Source organism: Rhinolophus ferrumequinum, chromosome 2 (assembly GCF_004115265.2).
Source record: "Rhinolophus ferrumequinum isolate MPI-CBG mRhiFer1 chromosome 2, mRhiFer1_v1.p, whole genome shotgun sequence".
NCBI lineage: Eukaryota > Metazoa > Chordata > Mammalia > Chiroptera > Rhinolophidae > Rhinolophus > Rhinolophus ferrumequinum.
The window spans coordinates 59,410,761-59,420,419 of record NC_046285.1 but is presented as its reverse complement, the minus strand read 5'-3'; the positions used below and the strand labels follow the sequence as shown (position 1 = coordinate 59,420,419).

Below are 9,659 nucleotides of genomic sequence, written 5' to 3'. Positions count from 1 at the left end.
GAGCCCGCTTTTTGATAAAAGGAGAAAGAGAGGTCCCAGAAGGCTAAAGGACATCTCCAAGGCCACGTGGCTGAGACAGGACTGTAACCCACTCCTGGTGTTGCTCTTGTTTCCCAGGCAGAGTTTCATCCCTCAAACCACCATGGGACGTGGAATGGCTCCCTTCCTCAGCTGCCTCTACAGAACATTTGCCAAGCTTTTCCAAGATAGAGGGGTCTTACTTGTTTTCTGCAGAGAGAGAAAAGCATCCATCAGAATCCCCTTAGCTGGTGACTTCTTGGAATTATGATTACTTGCTAACAATAACAACTTCTCTCAGATACCTACTGAGCATTGAGGATGATGGTACAGAGAGGCACAAAACGTTCTTTTCATTCTCTGGAAGAGGGCAGCTGTGCTGTAAGCTGGGTCAGCAACTTTCTGTAGGATCCTCCTCTCTTCAGTTTGGTCTCCTGCCTCTTGCCATCTGGAGAAAAAAGAAAGAAAGAAAACACGGCATGCTTTGAAATCTGCCTCCTTGTCAGGTGACCTCACCACTAGACACACTGCCTCTTTCAAGACTGTAAGCTGCTATGGCGGGTTTGTGCAGCTCAAAAGAGGAAACCTCCGGAGCGTCAGGCACAGTCCAAGTGGAGACCTGGCTTGCCCCCTTCCCAGGGGCCACGGAAAACGGCGTTGGAGAGGAACTCTGTATATGGTGACAAGGAACCAAAGCTGAATGACCACAATTCATTACTCAACTACCATTGGCAGAGCACAGACATTATGTTATGCTGGCTACCAACTCTGCCTGCAAGGTTGGACTCAACATCTAAAGAAGGACCTTTCCAACAAGAGGGGTCTATGATTCCAGAACTCCCTGCTCAATGGACTTTTCATGTTAATTGAGATAGTCTACCAGAAATTGTTACTCCAGTAGGGTTATGTTTGTGGGTTTTTACTTATTTGTTTTGCTTCTATTGATTTTACAGAAGCTAAGCCTTCTTAACTGCTATGGCCTCTAGTCCCTTCTCTGTTCCAGATTCTGTTGTTTTTACACTGAAACTAATATCCTTATGGTCTGGGGTGCTCAACAATGTCATTTTGGGTTAAACTTCCCAATAGCTCTATACCCACAATGGCTGCAGCTATACCTGAGATATGACGCAAAAGGTAAAGAGAAAAAGGGGAGTAGAATTGAACAGAGGGGATTAAATTAAGACATTAATGACAATTTCTTGAGAAGTTGAGATACTTGAACGCAATCTGAAATTGGGCTCTGTACGATTTCCTCTGATCTTTCCTGGGCCTTTTAAGTACAGACTTGCCTGGAGATAACAAAGTAGGCAGATGTCCCCTTAAGATCCCTCTGATCCTCTGAGTTTATGTATGAACACTCTAAAAATGGAACCATGGAGAGAAAGAAGAGAAACATCATGAGAATAAAAGAAAGAAGAAAAAGTGAAAGAAGCAGACACTGGCGGTGGGTGGAGGTTGAGAAAAGCAGAAAGTGATGGGAAAAGGAGAAAAAGGAAGAGGCCAGCATTGAAACATGTTAGGTTAGGGGATAGTGCCTGGTAAATAGACATTGTTTAATATCAAAATATTTATCGATGACTAGATGAATAATTGCATTCATTTTCCTCTCCAGCCCCATTTTACTTGTAGGAAAACTGAGATGTGACTTGCCCAAGTCACTATTGCGAATTGGTGTCAGGGTAGGAAGAAGAGTTGGCCCTACAAGACAAGCAGTGCAATGCTGAGCAGAGGGAGGACAGCACATTTCCCAGCCTGATGCTGTGTATGTAGCAAGTGCCCTTGGGTTGTGGTTTGTGAAGCTCAGGAAGGAGCCTGAGAATGGGATCAGGTTGAGACCCCAGTCTTCTCTGGCACTGCCTCGAGCTGTCCAGGCCTGGTGTAAAGGAAGCAGCAGAGTGGAACATCACCGCAAAGGGCCTCATGGGGCCTCCTTTCCTTTCCTCAATGGCCGGAGAAGGACCAAATCTTGACCTAAAATCTTCCCTTCTCCTTTTGGGAGACCTGTAAAACATCTACTCCGTGTGGAGGTTGGGCTCATGGCCTTCCATTGCTTCCTCTGTCTCCTCACTTCTCTTTGAGTTTCCTGAGTGCAGTTCCCAAGTTTTCTTTCTGCTCTCCTGAAAATGGAGTCTGTGAAAGGACGGGAATTCTCAACAAGTCAGTTGGAGGCAAGATAAATTTCCTGCAGATAACCTGCCTTTGAGAACATTGGACAGATTTCCATGTAATTTATTTTTCCTTTGGGGGAAGATGGGAATTCCCATATATTTAATCTCTCTCTGCCCTAGACCCTGCTCACAAACATCTCAGAAGGGATATTTGAGTTGGAGTACTCTGAGACATCAAGGAGGCTTCTGTCCTTCGATCCCATTTTATTTCTCTCGTTGCTCCAAAGCCTCATCATGGAAAAGAGCAGAGAAAGGGGGCAGTGCCACCGTGACGGGGGCTCAACACATGCAAGTGAACTTTGTCATTTGAATACTTATTTTCCCCTATCAGGGAGCTGTGCCAGTTTTAATCACTGGGATATAGGAGGGAACACTGTTCTTTCTCCTCCCTGCTACAAACGACTAACGCACTGTAGTCAAATAGGCCTCCCTGTTCCGAGGACATAGAGAAAAGAAAAATCACATTGCCTAGACGAGGCAACAAGAGTGTGCAGAGACCCGACTGCCCTCCGACTCCAGGAAGGCCTGCCAAAAGCTCTTACATAAGCTTCAGTGAGCTCATGTGTTTTCACGCCCATCAGCAGATCCTGGGCTTCAGGGCCAGGCGTTAGGCTGGAGGAGGAAGCTCAGAAGAGTTTGTGTTCTTCCAAAAAGGGGGTGCTCTGGGAAGAAAACATGTTCCACTCTCAGGAAGAAGAAAACAATTTTCATTTCCATGTTAGTCAAGGTAGACTTTCATTCCTCATGGCAGCAATGTCAGGAAAGGAGAAGGTGATACTTGGTCTTATGAATGCCAGGGTGTGGGGGAAGGGATCGTGGGTAGGAATATTTAATTAGCCAAAGGTATGAAGCCGTGCACTGGGGGGTATGGTTAAGAAAGCTTTTCCTCCTTATGCATGGGAAGCCTGATGGGTGCTCAGTTAGATCTGCCAGCCACAGGCTGGGAATCAGGCCTTGATTTAGTATTAGGTCTTGATTTCCAGTTGTTGCCACCACCTAGGCTGTTCTTGAATAGGAGACTCATTTCATTTATTGACTGAGACAGGCTGAAACCTGCTGTCACTCCTTTTACCTGCTGCCCTTTTGTTTGGCAGAATCACTGAGTGAGCAGACATTTGCAAGCAAACTAACTAACCACCTTGCCGACTATCTTGTCCAGAACATCTGGAGTCAGTCTGCCCTGACCTCAGCAACTACGCACAGAGCAAGTGTAATAATACCCACTTCCCTTACACTTTGCCTATTGAAAATAATATCTCACCCTGCATAAGTGAGCCAACGTGTCTCAACCAGGCTTCCCGGACATTCTCTCGGGGGTTGACACACTTCCAGTTCAGTTATGCCCCACTGGAGGGAGAGGATCCGTCTCTACATATCAGCAACTCACCCGTCCCCCAGTCTAGCTTCATATTCTTCACATACGGGGGCAATAACAACAATGGTTTTTTATATGATTAAATGAATCTGCAGATATGATGTTTCACTGTTTGACCTGTCCAAAATAATACTGTGCCCAGTCTTTCTGTAACTACTAATGCTTTAAACAATTTTTACTTCAAAAATAACATGCATAGTGCAGATAAATTTCTAACTCCTCCAAGTGCTTTGCATGTTTTTTCTGATATCATTAGTGCTTACAACACTTCCCAATTTAGTGTCTTTTGAGAATTTAGTTAATGTGCTGTTTACCTTCCTCTTTCCAGATCAATCAGGAACATTTTGAATTCAGCTAAAATCGTCCTTGCGTTCCACCCAAAACTGTCTCCTATAAATGATACAGTGATATCCTCATTCACTTTTATTTGTGACAACTGGATTCGGTCAGTTGAGCAATGACTGAGTTCATGTGCACAACACTTTGAAATCTTCCTCCAGCAACATGGACACACACAAACTTTACCTCTGAAGAAAAAATTCCCCCATAATGATGTATGTATAATATTTTGATGTGAGAGTTCATGCCATCTATAATTCATGTAAAAATATTTTGGTGAAAAAAAGATGAAACAAATGGCAAAAATGATAACAATTGTTGAATCTAAGTGACGGGTATAGGTTCTTATTATACTCATGGCTCTACTTTTCTGTATGTTTGAAAATTTTCATAATAAAAAGAAATTATTCCCAGATGTTCTAATTCCAGGAAGTATATTTAACTGGGGAGGGGGGTGGGGAGCTTCAGGAAGCTGACAGGGAGGGAGTGGGAGGTGGAAATGGCTTAATCCTCTTAGGTTTATTATCATTACCTTAATGCCTGGTGGTAGCAGAGTATGATGATAGCAAACCCCAAACAGCAATTCAGTGACATCCTCTATTATTATTACCCTCCATGCACATATTGTTCTCTAAGTTAAAATATCTAATTCTCTATCCTTTTACCTCAAGAATGTTGGGGGGAGAGGAAATATTCACCAGGAAATTTTTTCTTTTCTTGAAGATCATGCCATTTCCTGGTAACCAATTGGTACCAGTTTTCTTAAAAAAAAAAAAATTAAAAAGACAAGAAAAATAAGTTCATGAATTACTTTTAAATTACTGTTGTTTAGTTTCTCAACAGAAAATGCAGACTTTGTGGAATCTTCTGGATTGCCACTTATATTGTGGGGTTCATAATGTCCTTTCCTTTTGTACTGTCTAATGTAAAAAGAAATTATTGTTTTATGATCTCGCACCTTGTAATTCTTGGTAAGATTCCATTTTAAAAAGGACTTTTTTTGAAAGGAAAAAGTTTAGTTTTTTGCATTATTCTAGTAGTTGTCTTTTTGCCCCAAATTATGATTCATCCAACAGATTTTTAAAAGGACATTTCAAATCTCCATTCCACCTTTAGATATCAGTTACTAAATCTGATGTTTGATTACCTGACCTCATTTCACTTGTTCCTGATCTTTAATACGGTCTCTGTGTATCTTTTAATATGACCTTTAATATTACGTGAATACTCTGATCTGGTTGAGTTCTTCACCAGGTGTTCATTGTTGGCTGGCTGTTCTCTGAGTAGTGTCTTAGGATATGGCCAAGCCGGGGCCTTGGAGAGAGAACCTAAGAAGAAGGGAGGCAGGTAAGGTATATGTGGACTTTCTGCTGCCCAGATCTGCTCCTTCTCCTCACTGTGCCGCTGGGCGCAGACATATGAATGCTATTTCCCACTCCAGCTCTGTGGAAGAGGAAAGAGAGAGACTTGGATTTTCAGTTTGAGAAGGAAGTCAGTCATGCACAGGGGATTGAGTGGTTTGGGGGTAGTAAACCCCGTCACCATGCTTGAAGCTCAGAGGAATCAATGATGGTGCTGCAGGCATGAACATGGGCTTTGAAGGCAGATATTGGTAAATTTGAATCCTGGATCTGCCGCCACAAGAGATGCTCTGTTTCTCAGTTTCCTGATTTGTCGAATATGGAACCACACAGCACCAACTTCGTAAGGTTCTTGTGAAGTTGAAAAGTGGTCATAAAAGTAATAGGCTTTGGCCTGGACAATAAATGATAGTTGTTACCTAATAACAATTTCATCAATGCCTGCACATTTCCAGTTTACCGTTAACTCAACTTTAAGCTCCTGTTTTAAAAATAAGATTTCTCAGTCCTTTCTTTCATTTTTGGACTATAGTGTTCACGCTTATCTCCCTTTGTCCAATAAGGCTGCAGAAAAAAAAACCAGTTCTCTATCTCTTTTCATCTCATGAATCTGTATCTTATTAGGCCGATCACCTACTGTGCTATAACTCCACTTCTGTACGGCCTTTTTATTCTTTGTCAATTCTGACCTGATCTCTAAGAAGTAGAATGCAAATATTTCTGTCTTTCTGTCCACGTTGAATTTCATATTTTCTGAATCATGACGCTGCCCTCCATGTGACCTAGAAAGCCCTTTGATGATCCATATTTAGCTGTATCCATCACTCAACAGATGTCTGGGTGGTTACAGGCCCCCATGAGCTCCCTCTACATCCTGTGGTTTCAAGTTCCTGAGTTGTTAGTTAAAAAGCTTTCATCCACGCTAACCCCCACCCCACCCCTTCCCCAGCCATTCCAGGGTAGAAGGACAGATACCCACTTTAGCTATTCATTCATTTAACAAATGTTTACTCATTACCTACTACATATTTGATGCTGGGTTAGATGTTATCCTCTTTGCTTCCAAATTGCATTTTTCTAATTTGATCCATGTAGAGTAGTCCTCCATGTTTTCTGATTATTTCTCTAGAATCTACATTGAGCATCCAATTAAATGGTCTTTTCTATTTGTGGTGTGTCCTGACTCCAGGGAGACTTGGAGGCTTACTTGCAAACTAAGTACCTTGGTATAATGCACCTGCCATTGATTGCATCCACATATTTCAGGATAACATAGGTTCACTGTGGACTCCCTCAAAGGGAGGCTCTGCTCGCCGGCTCTGCTCGCCGTCCTGCACTATGGACATTAAGAAAGAACTGGTAGCAAAGGTGGAATGCTCAGAAAGTGAAGCAGCTAATTTCCAAAAACCCTTGGTTTTCTGTATCCCTGGTTTCTTACAGAGATGCCCATGAAGAAAAAAATCCTCTCTGCTTTTTGAGCTCTCTGGTTCTTCCCATTAGATAGCATCTCTTGGCATCTAAAAGGCAGCCTGCCATTCTGTTCTCCTGTGGAACACAGATGGCCCAGCCCACGCCTACCACTAATGAGGATCACATGCAAAGCCTTCTTGTTGGAGGCTCCCTTCCACAACCCTAGCCCTCCTTCCCTGAGCGGGCCAGTCACTGTTGACCATGGCATTTAAGTCTGAGGAGGCTGCTTGCGGCTCTCCCACTCACAGAGTTAAATGCAAAATCTATTAGGTAGGTTTTGGGAAATAAGTCCCATTCAGCTAGAATTTGAAACATTGATGATTAACTGATGGCTGCCAATTTGATTGCAAGGGTAAGGTTTTGGGTTCCGGCTGTCCATAGAGGCTGTTGAGTTTCAATGGGAGCAAGCACAGGGAGTTCTTCAGTAGAAACACAGGTAGAGGGCTCTGCAGAGGTTGACCAGATAGGAGATCAATTTGTCAATGCTGTGTAATCTCACCCAGGAGGACAGTAGGATTGGAAATAGTTATATAAGAATGTTAAAGACACTAAAGTATAGTAGAAATAGCAAAAATTTTGATGTGAGACAGACCCATTTAAGACCTAGCTCTACCATTGCTATGTTGTCTGACCTTGGACAAGGTACTTCCCTTTTCTATGCACTAATTCCTTTATCTGGGAAATGAGTACAATCCCTATGCCATAGGCTACTTTGAGGATTAAATGGGATAGCACATGAAAACACTTTTACATAGTTCCTTGCATCCATTAAGCAATAAATAAGAATTCCCTTTCTTATCTCCCTTTCCTATTTTCTCTCTGTATTAGAAAGTTGAATGATGCACTCCAATATGGTGGAACTAAAAACAATGGCTCCATGTGAAATTCTGTGCAATTCGGCTCTTTTGTTTTCTCTAAAACTAGACTGATATTTGAAAACTGTGCTCTTTAGACTGGGTTCTATTCCATGGAGCTACACGGATGAAGTCTGACACCTGGCAGTTATCACATTTTCCCCTTACTTTTTCCCCACTCAAGGGACAAAGAGTCCAGATCCTTGATTCTTGCTTGAACACATGTAGAACAATCGGATCATGGGAACAACAAAAGCAGTTAAACAATCATATAGAAGAAACAAGAAAGAGTGTTTTAAGAGTGGAGACTCCTTATCCTAGAAAAGTACTTTTTGGAATATGATTGCACAGGATGTTTACTTGCATGTTCCCAACTCCACTGAGAACAAAAAGAAGAAATGGTGGGCTTAAGGCACTGTTTCTAATCTATAGATGTTGACAGGCCTCTTACGGTTCTTCACAGTGAGTTCTTAGAGTTAAGCGTCTCTGTGCATCTCCCAGAAGGGGATTTGTTATGTGACTGCAGAACCCCTTTTTCATGAAGCATTTTATGGATACTAGTATTTTGTGAAACACATTTTAGGACATTATAGTTTCAGATATATGGTACTGTTTGAAGTAAGTTCCTGATTGATTTTTATTGCGTCCTGGAACTGGTGTCCAAGGAACACTCTGAAGTTTCCTTCTTTGGAGGGTTGGCAGACTCTTCCTCCCTCCTTTCTCCTCCCTATTCTTCTTCCTTTAACATTATACATTAGGCACCCACCTGCCTGCAGTGTTGAGGTATACGCCTGTGACATAGGGAATCTGGGAGTCTAGATCCTTTTCATCCTCATGATTCTATTTTTATGGATCCCAATTGTGGTAGTGTTCCACAGAAGGTACAGCCTAGCTGGGACAGGAGGTAACTGAGAGTTTTAGCCAGCAGGAGAGGGGGCTAGAGATGGGAAAAGTTGATGTAATTATTTTTGGCAGGAGTTGGAACCAAAGCAGCAGGAGAGAGTAAGTTTTAAGACTCTCTGGCAAAGTAACTTCCTAATCTGTCACTGAGTATGTGTAAAAAAGTGATTAGTGGGCCTCTATATTTATCATGATTACTCACAAATATGTAATTTACATAATATATACAGTACATTAAGTACTATGTCACCTTATATAATGTGCATATGTATAATGTATATGCATGTTATGTAATGCCAGTCTGGAGGCTCTTCCAGGTTCTGCCAAGTATTTCCTAATTTATTTGGCAATTTTAACATATCTTTTCCATCTGTGGAAAGAACTCTCTTGAGAGGAGCTGGTCTCTGACCTGAAATATAACCATCCTACTAAGTCTATCTCCATTCTCAACTCACTGGAAGAAACCCACAAAGACAAAGCCTTAATGAGGCACAACTCCCACCTAGCCCATTAGTCCAGGGACAACACAATGCATCAAAGATTTCCTGGGTTTTTTTTTTTTCCTTTTTATTGCTAGTGGGGTGGAAGCCTGGGGGCAGGTGAGAACATGTCTGTGGCATGGTCAGAATCAGAATAAGATGAGGAATAAGGACTGGATTCTCCCCTGACTGCCTGTGTGATTTTGAGAAGTTACTAAACCTCTATAAGCCTTGTTTTCCTCATTATTAAGATTGGGATGATAATACCTTCTCTGCCAACATCAGAGGTTGCTGTGAGGACCACTCTGACGAGGTACTCTACAGCAAGAAACCACAGTCACACAGTTGAGGGATGAATTGCAAGGTCAGATTAAACAACACTAGGCTTACTGAGGTTATCAAAATGGAAGTACAATTCCACTAAAGTTTGTTATACTCTGTGGCTCTAAGGAAGACTTGGGACGTGTCTCCCGAGCAACATCGCAAGTCCAATTCACTAGAGTAGAGCAGGCAGGTGGCCAGTCTCTGACTTGTGAGTCTCTGAGAATCAGTTTCACCTGTTGATAGCGCCATGTCTCAACAGCCTCAATCTTGGGGCTGAAACACAGGCAAAAACTTCTGTAAATGTCTTAGAATCAGTGACCCAAACCTGAACCTACGTTTGTTTCAGAATCAAGTGGTTTCCAAGATAGTAC

The 9,659-nt window shown here is 42.3% G+C and overlaps 1 protein-coding gene across 9 annotated transcripts in view; it reads right to left on the bottom strand.

The window, feature by feature from the left end:
* Positions 1–323: 323 nt before the first annotated feature.
* DGKG (diacylglycerol kinase gamma) overlaps positions 324–9,659 on the bottom strand; it is a 196,384-nt gene continuing 187,048 nt past the window's right edge. For 4 of the 9 annotated variants that reach the window (XM_033128577.1, XM_033128619.1, XM_033128612.1 and 1 more), the window contains one exon: positions 328–466. The gene's annotated coding sequence lies outside the window, so the exon portion shown is untranslated. Of the gene's footprint in view, positions 467–1,314; positions 1,378–1,458; positions 1,892–6,303; positions 6,598–9,354; positions 9,562–9,659 lie in introns of those variants that run through there. The other 5 variants (XM_033128563.1, XM_033128571.1, XM_033128587.1 and 2 more) reach the window with 5 other exon arrangements.